The 14,699-nt window shown below is 42.9% G+C and overlaps 2 long non-coding RNA genes across 3 annotated transcripts in view; one reads left to right on the top strand and one right to left on the bottom strand.

Annotated features, from left to right (window-relative positions):
- The window catches only part of LOC309856801, a 46,942-nt gene extending 41,748 nt beyond the window's left edge, over nt 1–5,194 (bottom strand). Inside the window, exons 1-2 of the long non-coding RNA XR_014307353.1 lie at nt 5,023–5,194; nt 4,420–4,571 (exon numbers count right to left, since the gene is read on the bottom strand). This is a non-coding gene — a long non-coding RNA (uncharacterized lncRNA). The remainder of the gene's footprint in view (nt 1–4,419; nt 4,572–5,022) is intronic.
- The window catches only part of LOC309856806, a 57,838-nt gene extending 45,608 nt beyond the window's left edge, over nt 1–12,230 (top strand). The window contains exons 5-6 of one of the 2 annotated variants that reach the window (XR_014307359.1): nt 66–228; nt 12,177–12,230. This is a non-coding gene — a long non-coding RNA (uncharacterized lncRNA). Of the gene's footprint in view, nt 1–65; nt 310–12,176 lie in introns of those variants that run through there. The other variant, XR_014307360.1, reaches the window with a different exon arrangement.
- Nucleotides 12,231–14,699: the final 2,469 nt, after the last annotated feature.

The following is a 14,699-nucleotide window of genomic DNA, read 5'->3' as shown; positions in this document are numbered from 1 at the left end:
GGTTGTTGTAGATCTCGAAGTTATAATCCCTAGAGGCGGTTAGCTAACTCTACTGCTCCTCACAGCAGGTTCTCTCTTGAAGGGAGGTCAGAGTGGCATACTCCCACAGCTGCTGTATGTAGCTGCCCTACTGGAGAGACCCTGTGGAGAGGCCATGTGAAGAGGAGAGAGCCTGGATCTACATGGAGAAGGAGCAAGGTCCAGTCACCTCAGTATCCCGGATTCCAGGTGAGCCTCCACAGGACTCCAGCCTCCGCCACCATCTGACTGAAACTCCCATAGGAGAAGCCTTCCAGTCAACCCACAACATTGTGAGTGATAAAAAAAAAAAAAAATTGTCATTGTTTTAAGCCAGTAAGGGTTGGGCTGGTTTGTTACGTAGCAAGAGCTAACTGAAACAACAGTGAAGTTCATAAAATGCACTAATCTTATGTATAGAGATCTATGAATTTTGACATATGCCAACTCCTATGGAGAGATCACTCAGATCAATATATAGAATGTTTACAGCAATCCAGAAGGTTCCTTTGTGCCCTCTTCCCAGTCAATACCCCTCCCCAAACCAGAGATGCCACTCTATCAAGTTCTATCACCACCAATTAGTTTTGTATGTTCTTGACTTTCATTTAAATGGAATTATACAGCATACACTTTTTAGTGCCTGGCTTCTTTCACTCATGATTATGTTGGCAAGAGTCATCCATGTAGTTGGGTGTAACAGGAATCTGCCCGCTTTTTATTGCTGTATGAACATACTATACTCTGTTTATCCACTGTCCTGCTGCTGGACATTTGGGCTGCTTCTAGTTTGGGGCTAGTCTGAATAAAGCTGCTTTAAACATTCTCGTGGAAGTCTTTTGGTAGACCTATGCACCATTTTGGGGGGTTCTATCCAGCAGTGGAATTTTTGGGTCACAGGATGGTATCTACTTAGCTTTAGAGAACGATACCAAACTGACTGAACATTTTGTAAATAAATTTCTTATTTAGTTTAATAAATAACAAATGGTACATCCAAGACATTTAAGTAAGAGACCCTCCTACTTTCTTGTCTTTCTCCCTCACTTGACTTACGGCTCCGTGTGGGCCCGAATCATTTCTATCTTCATATAGTGCAGTGCGTAGTATAGAAGGGATGCAGGACCTATTTTTTTTTAAGATTTTATTTATTTATTTGTCAGAGAGAGAGGAGCGAGAGTGAGCACAGGCAGACAGAGTGGCAGGCAGAGGCAGAGGGAGAAGCAGGCTCCCTGCTGAGCAAGGAGCCTGATGTGGGACTTGATCCCAGGATGCTGGGATCATGACCTGAGCTGAAGGCAGCCGCTTAACCAACTGAGCCAACCAGGTGTCCCTTTTTTTTTTTTTTTAGGACCTATTTGTTGAAAAAAAAAAAAACACCAACAATAAATAAAGTGTCATAGTTTAACACTGAGAAATACGTTTTTTTTTTTTTTAAGATTTTTATTTATTTATTTGACAGAGAGAAATTACAAGTACACTGAGAGGCAGGCAGGCAGAGAGAGAGAGAGGGAAGCAGGCTCCTTGCTGAGCAGAGAGCCCGATGTGGGACTCGATCCCAGGACCCTGAGATCATGACCTGAGCCGAAGGCAGCGGCTTAACCCACTGAGCCACCCAGGCGCCCACGTGTTTTTTTTTTTTTTTTAAGATTTTATTTATTTATTTGATGGAAAGAGACATAGCAAGAGAGGGAACACAAGCAGGGGGAGTGGGAAAGGGAGAAGCAAGCTTCCCGCCAAGCAGGGAGCCCGATGCGGGGCTCGATCCCAGAACCCTGGGATCATGACCTGAGCCGAAGGCAGACGCTTAACGACTGAGCCACCCAGGCACCCCGAGAAATACGTTTTTAAGAGTGGATTTTAGGGGTTTCCTGGGTGGCTCAGTGGGTTGAAGCCTCTGCCTTCGGCTTGGGTCGTGATCTCAGGGTTCTGGGATCGAGCCCCGAATAGGACTCTGCTTGGCAGGGAGCCTGCTTCCCCCCACCCCCTCTGCCTGCCTCTCTGCCTACTTGTGATCTCTGTCTGTCAAATAAATTAATAAAATCTTAAAAAAAAAAAAGAGTGGATTTTAGGTACTGTGGTCAATCAAGGAAGGAGAAAAAGACTTAATATTTTTCTGAAACTTCCAAAGATTGATGATTTGTAATCACTTGACCACAGGTATATGGATAGGGATTTCATATGCTTTCTACTAGATTTTCAGTTTTGTGTAGACACACTTTGAATAAAATGATAAATTGTGAAGTCTTTACAGTAGCGCTTTTTCATCTGGGATTTGTGGGGGCCTGAAATTGAATACAAAATTTTGTGTGCAAATAAGTATTTCATTAAGGACTCATGGTTCCAAGTGGCAGAAGCTCAACAAAGATTCACTTAATGTAACAAAGGAGATTTGATGTCAGGGTCTTGTTTGGCTCATGGAGTCCAAGGAAGACAAGCTCAACCATGATCCAGAAGGGCACAACCCGGGCAGCTCAGGGTCTGGGGTCATGATCCATGTCTGCACAGGGATACCTCATGCTCCACTGGCCTAAGGACATCTGATTGGCAGAACCCAAAGCACATCTGAAACTCTAATTTCAGGAGGATCTGAAAAATGTAGAGTTTTTTTGTTTGTTTTTTAAAGATTTTTATTTATTTATTTATTTGACAGACAGAGATCACTAGTAGACAGAGAGGCAGGCAGAGAGAGGAGGAAGCAGGCTCCCTGCTGAGCAGAGAGCCCGATGCAGGGCTCGATCCCAGGACCCTGAGATCATGACCTGAGCCAAAGGCAGAGGCTTAAGCCACTGAGCCACCCAGGCTCCCCAAAATGTAGTTTTTAACTTTACAATTTCTTTTTTTTTTTTTAAGATTTTATTTATTTATTAGACAGAGAGTGAGCACAAGCAGGGGAAGCAGCAGGCAGAGGGAGAGGGAGAAGCAGGCCCCCTGCTGAGCAGAGAGCGCGATGTGGGGCTCGATCCCAGGACCCCGAGATCATGACCCGAGCTGAAGGCAGAGGCTTAACCACTGAGCCACCCAGGCACTCCTTAACTTTCCAATTTCTATAGAACAGGAAGCTCCCTAAAATAATGTTGTAATAGATCACAGGATTCTATCTTTAAGACCCCAGGCTCAGCTTGAAAATCCTTTTCCACTGAGCACTGGGCCACCAAGGGCATGCAGTTGGATCTATAGGTTGTCGTCCCTGCACCTTATTGCATTGCCCCCAGACTGATGATGCATAGCTCTGACTTTTGTTAAGAAAAACAATATACTGAACTTAGAAATAGACCAAATGATGGCTGCACGTCCTTTCCAAGTCATAATGGAGCACTGGTTACAGCATCATGTCCTATAATGGATAACATAACTGTCTATCCCAGAAAGGCAAACCACAAACTTACAGCAAAAACTGCTTAAGCTCCGGGCACCCGGGTGGGTCATTCGGTTAACTATCTGCCTTCTCAGTTCAGGTCATGATCCTGGGGTCCTGGGATCCAGTCCCACATTGGGCTCCCTGCTCAGCAGAGTCTGCTTCTCCCTCTCCCTCAGCCTCTCCTCCTTGCTTGTTCTCACTCTCTTTGTCTCAAATAAATAATGCAAACTTTTTCAAGAGAGATTTTATTTATTTATTTGACGGAGAGATAGAGAGCACAAGTAGGCAGAGAGGCAGGCAGAAAAAGAGGGAGAAGCAGGCTCCCTGCTGAGCTGGGAACCCTATGCGGGGCTTGATCCCAGGACCCTGGGATCATGACCTGAGCCAAAGGCAGAGGCCCAACCAACTGAGCCACCGAGGCGCCCCAATAAAAATTTTTTTAATTAAAAAAAAATTGCTTCCTCTCAAATTGTTTTAACATCAGCCCATTCAAACCCATATGTTGCAAGGCTCCAAAACTTACGTAGTTTACAAATCTTGGCACATGCACAGCTCATTCCTTGCCCAGACCAGCCTTAGAAGATCTGAGCCCAGCCCCCAAAGCCCTATATGTGTGTAACTTCTCTTACTTCCTTCTTTTAAGTCAGTCCTGAAACTGTGAACCTGGGGCTCTCCCTTAGTCAACAAGTTTAATAAACCTATTTTATGTGACCAAGGGGTGGCTCTGGCAGTCTTCCTGGGAGCTTTGAGAAAGTCCATGCCCTTCGTATTGCTGTACAAAAAATACAGAGTGGGAGAAAAAGACAAAACAAGAACATCTCCAAATACAATTCGAAACAAGGTTCTATTAGTACAGACTTCAAGAATTAGGAATGAGTCAACGGGAGTAGCCTTCATCCTTGATTTGAGGATAATAGGTCCCTGCTCACCTTTGCAGTCAAACCACAGTGGACCCCTGGAAACTGCTGGAGAAGGAGAACACTGAGGAAGTGTTAAATCCCAAGTGGCCACAGTCTCTCTCCCAACAAATCACCACTTACCAGCCAAAAAGCACAGGATGACTTTTTTGTTCCCATCTCTCTGCAGTATTTGACAACGTTGATCACTTCTTCCTTAAGATTCTTCCGCAGACGTCCAGGATACCATGCTTTCTGGATCATCTTTCATCCTCTCCGATGACTTCTTCTCAACTCTAGATGGACAGGGAGATCAAGCAAACAAGATAAGGAGTAAGAAATGACCGTTGAGATAGTAGTTATGATGTCATCCATCGTCTTAGCAGAAGCAGTGCACGGGAGGAGGCAGAAGACAGATGGAAGGGACAGAGGAAGGCGAGGAGAAACAGTGATCGTGGATCTCTATTTCAAACTTGGAGATTGTTACTGCTTTTATTTATTTGGGAATTTTTTTTTAAGATTTTATGTATTTATTTGAAAGAGAGAGAGTAAACACGAGAGAGCACAAGCTGGGGGGAGTGGAGAGGGAGAAGCAGACTCCTCGCTGAGCAGGGGGCCCTACGCAGGACTCCATCTGGATCCTGGGACCCTGGGATCACGACGTGAGCTGAAGGCAGGCACTTAACCAACCGAGCCATTCAGGCACCCCGGGGTTTTCATATTTGCTTGCTTTTTGCTCTCTCTTACCTAGTTTATTCATGCAGTTCTCTAAGCAGTCAGTGTCCGTCTGCCCTGCACGGGAGCTACTGCGAGAGCTGCGGGGCTGCAGAGGTGGCCGAGACCCTCCCTGTCCTCTAGGAGCTGGTATCCAAGTTGACACCAAGCCAAACACAGTGGGAGTCACAGAAGATGATGAATGTCCTAGGAGCCTCCATGTTATCTGGAGAGATTTGTTTTTAAAAAAATTCAAGAGGCTCAGGGCGCCTGGGTGACTCAGTTGGTTGAGTGCCCAGCTGTTTGATTTCAGTTCAGGTCATGATCTCGGAGTTATGAGATTGAGCCCTGTGTTGGGCCCCACACTCAGTGCAGATTCTGTTTGAGATTTTCTCTCTCCCTCTCTCTCTTACCGTCTGACCTTCCCCCTGCTTGCGTGAGCTCTCTCTCTCTCTCTCTCTCAATAAAAATCTTTAAAAAAAATTCGAGAGGCTTGAACATATTTACGTAGGAAGATAAAAGTTAGAGGTGTGTTAATGTGCTTTCAGGTTACTTTATAAAACTGAATCTTAACCACATTAACCCACAGGCGTCCATTGCCTTGAAGATTTTAAAGATTTTTACAGCTGGTGGGGCGCCTGGGTGGCTCAGTGGGTTAAAGCCTCTGCCTTCGGCTCAGGTCATGATCCCAGGGTCCTGGGATGGAGCCCCAAATCAGGCTCTCGACTCCCCCCCCACCCTCTCCCTGCCTCTCTGCCTACTTGTGATCTCTGTCTGTCAAATAAATAAAATATTTAAAAAAAAAGACTTTTACAGCTGGAAAGACACAATGTCTAGCTTTTAATCACCAAAATAGTCTCAAAAACCCATTTCAGAGGTGGTGAAAACAATCTATTCCCACACAGTTTACCACCCATATTAATACACCTTAACTGTTCCAATGTTTTCAGCAACATGACTTACCTACCCCAGGAAGCTTTACCTTAGGAAAATAAAAGTGTTAACTTTATTGTTTAGTTCAGAAATGATTTTTTAAAATATTTTTAATAAAAAATTTAAATTAAAAGTTTTAAATAAAAGGATTTTATTTATTTATTTGAGAGAGAGAGAGCGAGCACAAGCAGGGGGAGCGGCAGGCAGAATGACCCTGACTGAGGATGGGATTAGGACTGCCCTGGTTCGGGAGATGGGCAGGCTGAGCAATTTGCGGGAGGAGCAAAAGGAAGCAAGAAAGAGGCCTTGGGACTTTGAGGATTAAGGATATGCCTGGATCATGATCCCAGCGTCCTGGGATCGAGTCCCACATCGGGCTCCTTGCTCTGCAGGGAGCCTGCTTCTCCCTCTGTCTGTGCCTGCCGTTCTGTCTGCCTGTGCTCGCTCGCTCTCCCTCTCTCTCTCTCTCTGACAAATAAAAATAAAATCTTTAAAAAAAAAAAAAAAAAAAGGATATGCCTGGAGAAGAGGTCCGGAGTGTCATTGTAGGTAGAGCTAGGAAGGCCCATGGGCATGATGCTTGTTTGGAGTTCCTTGACCCTGCCCAGTGGCAAAAACCCATTCCTCCTTGTAACCATCCACCGATTACATTTATGTAGTAAGGCATGTTTTCTTAAAATATGGTCAGAATTTCTGGTGGGCCTGAATCTGGCCTTTTTTTAAAAAAAAATTATTTATTTATTTGACAATGAGAGAGATCACAAGTAGGCAGAGAGGGAGGAAGCAGGCTCCCCGCTGAGCAGAGAGCCTGATGTGGGGCTCGATCCCAGGACCCTGAGATCATGACCTGAGCCGAAGGCAGAGGTTTAGCCCACTGAGCCACCCACGTGCCGGGCTTTTTTCTTTTCTTTTCTTTTCTTTTCTTTTCTTTTCTTTTCTTTTCTTTTCTTTTCTTTTCTTTTCTTTTCTTTTCTTTCTTTCTTTCTTTCTTTCTTTCTTTCTTTCTTTCTTTTTCTTTCTTCATTCCTTTCTTTCTTTCTTTTTTTTTTTTAAAGATTTATTTGTTTATTTGAAAGTGGGAGAGAGCGAGAGAGGGCACCTATGACTGGAGGAAGGGACAGAGGGAGAGACTATCCAAGCAATTTGCCTCTGAGTGTGGAGCCTGACTAGAGGCTCTATCTCCAGAGCCAAGAGATCAAGACCTGAGCCAAATGAACCCAAGAGTCAGATGCTTAACAAACTGAGCTCCCCTGGAGCCCTTCAGGTTTTTTTTTTTTTCTTTTTTTTTTGAAATAAACACCCCAGGTTATGATTTACACATTTGTTTTTCTTTATTTTTTTAAACACACATTTGGTTTTAAGAACCAATGATCTAAGGGGAAGAAGCTAGTACAGTGGAAAAGGTTAAAATTACTGGTGAGAATGATCTTATTATTATTCTTACTGTTGTAATATGGAGAATGCTTGTAAATTATTCAAATTCCAGCTTTTCAAAGAGATGTTTATTTCTCTTATGAAGAAAAATTATCCAAGGGACACTTGGGTGGCTTAGTTAAGCGTTTGCCTTTGGCTCAGGTCATGATCCCAGGGTCCTGGGATGAGTCCAGCATTGGGCTCCTTGCTCAGCGGGGAGCCTGCTTCTCCTTTTGCTTCCTGCTCCCCCTGCTTGTGCTCTCTCTGGCTCTCTCAAATAAATAAATAGAATCTTTTCAAAAAATGATATTTAAGTGGGGCTCCTGGGTGCTTCTGCGTTCGGCTCAGGTCATGATTCCAAGGTCCTGGGATCGAGCCCCACATCAGGTTCCCTGCTCAGCAGACAGCCTGCCTCTCTCTTTCTTTCTGCCTGCGGCTCTGCTTTACCTGTGCTCTCTCTCTATCTCTCTGTGAAATAAATAAATAAAATCTTTAAAAAAATGATGTTTGAGAAAAATTATCCAAAACATATAAACAAGGTAAAAGAATGACCGAACGTATTTTCTTCTTTCCTTCTCTCTCTCTCTTTCTTTCTTTGTTTTTCTCTCTCTCTCTTTCTTTTTTTTTTTTTTAAAGATTTTATTTATTTATTTGTCAGAGAGAGAGCGAGCACAGGCAGACAGAGTGGAAGGCAGAGGCAGAGGGAGAAGCAGGCTCCCTGCGGAGCAAGGAGCCCGATGTGGGACTCGATCCCAGGACGCTGGGATCATGACCTGAGCCGAAGGCAGCTGCCCAACCAACCGAGCCACCCAGGCGTCCCTCTCTCTCTCTCTTTCTTTCAAAATTCCATTTATTTATTTGAGAGAGAGAGAAAGAGTGAGAGCACTGGAGCAGGGGGAAGAGCAGAGGGATAGGAAGAGGGAAAAGCAGACTCCTTGCTGAGCTCGGAGCCCAACCAGGGGCCATCCCAGGACCCTGAGATCATGACATGAGCCGAAATCAGATGCTTAACCAGCTGAGCAACCCAGGTGCCCTCAAATGTATTTTCAGTGTGAAATGGCAGCACTGTCCAGCCGATCTGCCCAAGGATAATTGTATTCTCCGGGAGTATGTATCTTTGTTTGCCATACTAATTTCTATTAATTAGGCTTCATGCTCTGTAAACTTCCATATAAGCTTTTAGATTTTTGTTCAGTAGAGATGCCTAGCAGAAATGACACCTCCAAAGGTTATGATTTTAATGTCTTATAGGAAATAAACAGTTTCATTGCCAAGTAAACTTACTTCAGCATGCTGTTCCTGCTTGAGTATGTATATTCTATTTCTCAAATGACCTTTGAACCGACTTTGCTATGCCATGGGTTTCTTTTTTTTTTTTTTCTTTTAGGGTTTTTTTTTTAATTTTTTATTTTTATAAACATATATTTTTATCCCCAGGGGTACAGGTCTGTGAATCGCCAGGTTTACACACTTCACAACATCTTTTTTTTTTTTTAAATAAATATTGTGTTTTTGTTTTTTAAAGATTTTTATTTATTTATTTGACAGATAGGGATCACAAGTAGGCAGAGAGGCAGGCAGAGAGCGAGGGGGAAGCAGACTCCCCGCTGAGCAGAGAGTCCGATGCGGGGCTCTATCCCAAGACCCTGGGATCATGACCTGAGCCGAAGGCAGAGGCTTCAACCCACTAAGCCAACCAGGCGCCCCTATGCCACGGGTTTCTTAATTATAAATTAAGTAAATTTTTTACACACATTCATTCTTTCTTTTTCTAAGTTTTTTTTTTTTTTTTTTTTTTTTTTTTTTTTTTAGTTCCAGCTTGTTAACAGACTATGTAATATTAGTTTCAGGTGTTCTATGCAGTGATTCTGCACTTCCACACATCACCCAGTTCTCATCCCAAGTGCTCTCCTTCCTCCCCATCCCCTGTTCCACCCATCCCCCACCCACCTCCCCTCTGGTGACCATCTCTGTGCTGTCTATAGTTATGAGTCTGTTTCTTGGTTTGTCTCTCTCTTTCTCTCCTTTCCTCCCTTTGCTCATTTGTTTTGTTTCTTAAATTGCACATATACACACATTTATTCTATATTTGGGAATACGCAGGAGTTGGGTGAAGATCTGGGGTCTAGCTGTTCCTTTAAAAGAATTTTCACCCACTCTGTTTTTGGCTTTACCCCACATCTCACCCTCAGAGGGCCTTCTTCTTGTTCCTAAGCTTTTCTGCAGGTTCTGTGACATATGGCAGCTGACTTATTACTGGTTTCCCACTCTGCAGACCCTTAGCTTTTTCTCCTTGTCTCATGTGCCATGTGGCCAACCACTTTACAGATTTCCAAATTTTGCTGTCATGTCAATTATATTTCAATAATAAAAACATTTAAAAAAATCAGCTATACTTTAACAATAACTTTTTTTACAATTTTTGTTGTCATATCTTTTCTGTTGTCATCTTCTCTAGGGCTTTCTGTTTCCTGGTGAGTTTGTGTCTTAAAAAATTTCTTTTCCGGGCACAGGGGTGAGTCAGGCGGTTAAACATTCGACTCTTGATCTCAGCTCAGGTCTTGATCTCAGGGTCAAGAGTTTAAGTCCTGCACTGGGCTCCACGCTGGACATGGAGCCTACTTAAAAAAAATTCCTTTCAGGGGCGCCTGGGTGGCTCAGTGGGTTGAGCCGCTGCCTTCAACTTGGGTCATGGTCTCAGGGTCCTGGGATCGAGCCCCGCATTGGGCTCTCTGCTCAGCGGGGAGCCTGCTTCCTCTTCTCTCTCTGCCTGCCTCTCTGCCTGCTTGTGATCTCTCTCTGTCAAGTGAATAAATAAAATCTTAAAAAAAAATTCCTTTCAGTCTTTCTAGTTGGGTTTCAAGAGGAACCCAATGTATATGTATTTGCCTTGTTCAACTAGAAATGCATGTGATTCTAAAATACACTCCCCAAATACAGCAGTGGTTTCTTTTTCCATCAAATGAAGAAACTTATGAAAGGCTGAGAGAAAGTGAAAGTCTTGGTGATTGAGGCTGATTTTTTAAAGTCCATTATTTTAGGGACTCCTGGGTGGCTCAGTTGGTTGAGTCTCTGACTCTCGGTTGTGGTTCAGGTTGTGTCTTGGGGTTGTGGAATCAGGCCCCATGTTGGGCTTCTTGCTTGGCCTGGAATTTGCTTGGAATTCTCTCTCTCTCTCTCTCTCTCCCTCTCCTTCCCCACCTGTTTCTCCCATGGCTCATGGTCACGCTTTCTCATAAATAAATAAATAAATAATAAAAAACCGTGAAAAAGTCCAATATTTTATGCTAAGCCTTAGAAATCACAGTGTTTTGGATCTTGAGTGTGAACTCCAGACTAGGTGTACGAAATGCACCACTGAATCACACCTTGGAAAGCAGCAAGTGCTGAATATGCAGAAATGGTCTTTAGTGTCATGTTTATATGGGAATCTTTTTCTTGAAATTTAATGCACTCTAATACGGAAGAGCCATCTTATACATACTGTCTATTACATTTCCCAGCGTAGTGGGGGATGGCAGTGTAGTCAGATTACTTCCATACCGAATTAAGAAGCATATTGCTGACATCCGGCTGTCCGGAATGAATAAGGAGCATGAAGAAATTGTCCTGTTATTCACACACTATAGTTAGCATCACCCTCCCCATATAATTCCCTGATTTTCTTCTGAAAGCCCAGCCTTTCTTGCATCTCAGGCTCTGTGCTTTAGTGACAGGAGGAGGAGGAGCTGTTTATCCCCAGTTCCAGGAATAGATGGTAACTCAAGTGTGGCCAAAGCATTTCGCTCCCTTGGCCAAAGACACCGATTCATTAATGGGCGTGTGAACTGGTTAGACTTAGCCGATGAGATTCAAGCAGATGTTCGCTGGGGCTGTTGGAAGAGTGTCCCACTGAACTTCAAGTTGGGATCACTGCAGGGGAAGCAGCTGGGAGACACCGTGGACCCTGGAAATGAAGCTAACAGAGCAGAAGACAGAGAGGACGGATGGAGGCAAAACTACTTGTGATGGATAGTGTTGCCTGAGTTAAGTCATGTGAGCCAAATAAATGCTCTACGTCTTAAGGCAGTTTCAACTATTTTTCTGTTACTTACCCCCAGTCTGACCCCCCTAGCAAAGTCCTCATCACTGCTTGCTTCCACAGTGATTTTTACCTCAATGAAAAATCGCTTTTGTAACGTGAGTATGCTGAGAAAAACAACAACGAAACACCGAGCCCTTTGGGCTCATATCCACTCATTACATACGCCAAGAGCAAATTTACCGGAGCTGTAATGTGAAATGTCTGCTCTCATAAACACCATAATAAGTGCTTGTTCATACAGAAAGCCATTGATATTAGGACCTGTACAACAGCATCATTTGATCAGAGAATTTTGCCAACAGGCCATTCCATTTTCCTTTCCAGCATAACATTTCCATTAACTTTGTGAGTGGTTTTACAAACTTCTTGGCAGTCATACAGCTTGAACCTTTAGCATCCTGGAAAGCACAGTTTTTAGCTTATTCTGGAAAATCTCAGCTGGTTTACCAGAGAGGTCATTGTGCTTTGTTTATGAAAAATATTCAAGGCTTTGGTGGCTTTCTGCCACTATTTGACAGTTTCATAACAGGCAAAAGCGCAGGGATCTAAACACAAAATCTAATTTTCACGTAACGATTGCATTTCTTATTCCTATTCTTTTTTTGTCTGCCCATCACACTTAGAAATTCTCTTGCCCAGCAACGGAGAATCAGCTCAATATTCATACTGACTTTCTAGGCACTGTTTGCATTGATGAAGTTATTTTGCACTGTGGTGTTTAGATAACTCTTTCTTAACTGCTTTCATGCTTCGACAGACCGCTGATTCGTTTTTACAAATTGGGAATATGATGAAGCACTGTGGTTACAGCAAAAAATGCAAATTGGACAAATGTAAGTAATGGTATGCAAATGACATAAAAATACATTAGCTGAGATCAAATGCAGCCTGGCAAATGAATGTTAGCTGGTCGATTTAGTATTTATGGTGAATGCCTGAACTTGAAGATGGGAATGATAATGGAAGTTTCTGCGAAAACCGTAATTTATCTTAAATTCAAATTTATTAAATGTATGTGGACACAATTGTTTTATTTTTTTCCCAAGACTCCTGAACTGTGTGTGAACCCTTTTTATGGATTCCACGTATCACCAATGATCTGAGCACCACACTCAGCCAGTACTTCCCAGGGAATACTTGAGGGGTGGCCAAGGAGGTGGTTGGAACAGGAAAGCCTCGACAGTAGGAGGGAGAACCATTGGCATCAACAGGACCATTTACCAGATTATCAGCCGTGCATAGGTTGGAACTTGCAAGATCTACTCTCTTGGCCATTTTCGAGCATAGAATACAGTACTGTTAACTATAGTCGCTGTACTGTACATTAGATCTCTAGAAGTTATTCACCTTATAACTGAAACTTTGTTCCCTTGGACCAACATCTCCCCATATCTCCCTCTCTTCAGTCCCTGGCAATCATCATTCTAGTCTGTTTCTATGACTTTTTTTTTTTTCAATTATTTATTTATTTATTTGACAGACAGAGATCACAAGTAGGCAGAGAGGCAGGCAGAGAGAGAGGAGGAAGCAGGCTCCCTGCTGAGCAGAGAGCCCGATGCGGGGTTCGATCCCAGGACCCTGGGATCATGACCCGAGCTGAAGGCAGAGGCTTTAACCCACTGAGCCACCCAGGTACCCCTGTTTCTATGACTTTTAATGCATCTAGATCCCACATACAAGTAAGATCGCACAGTATTTGTCTTCCTCTGTCTGATTTATTTGATGGGTGACCTACCTATACTGTAGCGTATGTCAGGATCTCTTTTCTTTTAATAGATGAATAATATTCTATTATATATGTATGTATTACATTTTGCTCACCCATTCTTCTGTTGATGGAAATTTGGGCAAGATTTTATTTTTAAAATTGTAATTATCATTTTACAAATTTATACTCAGTCTCATTCTTATATAAATTAATTTGAGACAGACTTTTTATATAGTTAAAAAAAAAAGAGAGAGACGGGCACCTGGGTGGCTCAGTGGGTTAAGGCCTCTGCCTTCAGCTCAGGTCATGGTCTCAGGGTCCTGGGATTGAGCCCCCCCCCACCCCCGCATCGGGCTCTCTGCTCAGCGGGAAGCCTGCTTCCTCCTCTCTCTCTGCCTACTTGTGATCTCTCTCTCTCTGTCAAATAAATAAATAGATGTCTTTAAAAAAAAAGAGAGAAAGAGAAATATTGTATGATCTCACTTAAATGTGGATAACATAAAAAAGGGGGGGGTGCCTGGGTGACTCAGTCAGTTAAGTGGCCAACTCTTGATCTGGGCTCAGGTCATGATCTCAGGGTCCTGGAATTGAGCCCCACATCAGGCTTTGCACTCACTGGGGAGTCTGCTTGAGGATTCTTTCTCTCCCTCTCCCTCTGCCCTTCCCACTGCTTGTGCTGTGACTATAGTTAATAATACAGTACTGAAGGGGCGCCTGGGTGGCTCAGTGGGTTAAAGCCTCTGCCTTTGGCTTGGGTCATGGTCCCAGGGTCCTGGGATCGAGCCCCGCATCAGGCTCTCTGCGCTGCAGGGAGCCTACTTCCTCCTTTCTCTCTCTGCCTACTTGTGATCTCTGTCTGTCAAATAAATAAATAAAATCTTTAAAAAAATACCGTATTGCGTATTTGGAAGAGCTGAGAGAATAGATGTTAGAAGTTCTTGTCACAAGAAAAAAAATTTTTTGTGACTATATGGTGAAAGATGTTAACTAGACTTATTGTGCTGATCATTTCGGCATATATACAAATATTGAAATATTATGTTGTATACCTAAAATGAATATATTATATGTCAATTAAAAAAAATAAATTGGAAAACAAGAAGAAAAAAATGAAACAACAAAACCCACTTAGAGTTAGCCTACCTTACTGCATATATTTTGGATGTGTAGTTTCAACATTAAAAAAAAAGTTTTAAATTAACTTCACTACCTAAGATCTGAACCTAACCATTTTCTGGGTTCAGGAAGCTCTTCTCTGATGAATTATAGGTAAAAATAAATATTCAGATATGTACAAGTATGTCTATAATATAGAATCTTTGTATTATATGTCTCCTGTGCTTTAACTAAACTAGTTATGAAATTCAGGGATGACCCAACAAAGAAATGGAGATAGTCATTTAATATGATGATGCATAAATTTTTAAAAATTAATTAATTAATTAATTATAGTCATCTCTACACCCAAGGTGGGGCTTGAACCCAGGATCCTGAGTTCAAGAGTTGCATGCTCCCCCTACTGAGCCAGCCAGGCACCTCGTATAGATTTATTTTTTAAGCCTGTCCTGACTT

Source organism: Mustela nivalis, assembly GCF_964662115.1.
Source record: "Mustela nivalis genome assembly, chromosome: X".
In the NCBI taxonomy this organism is placed as follows: Eukaryota; Metazoa; Chordata; class Mammalia; order Carnivora; family Mustelidae; genus Mustela; species Mustela nivalis.
This window is presented reverse-complemented; position numbering and strand designations above follow the sequence as displayed.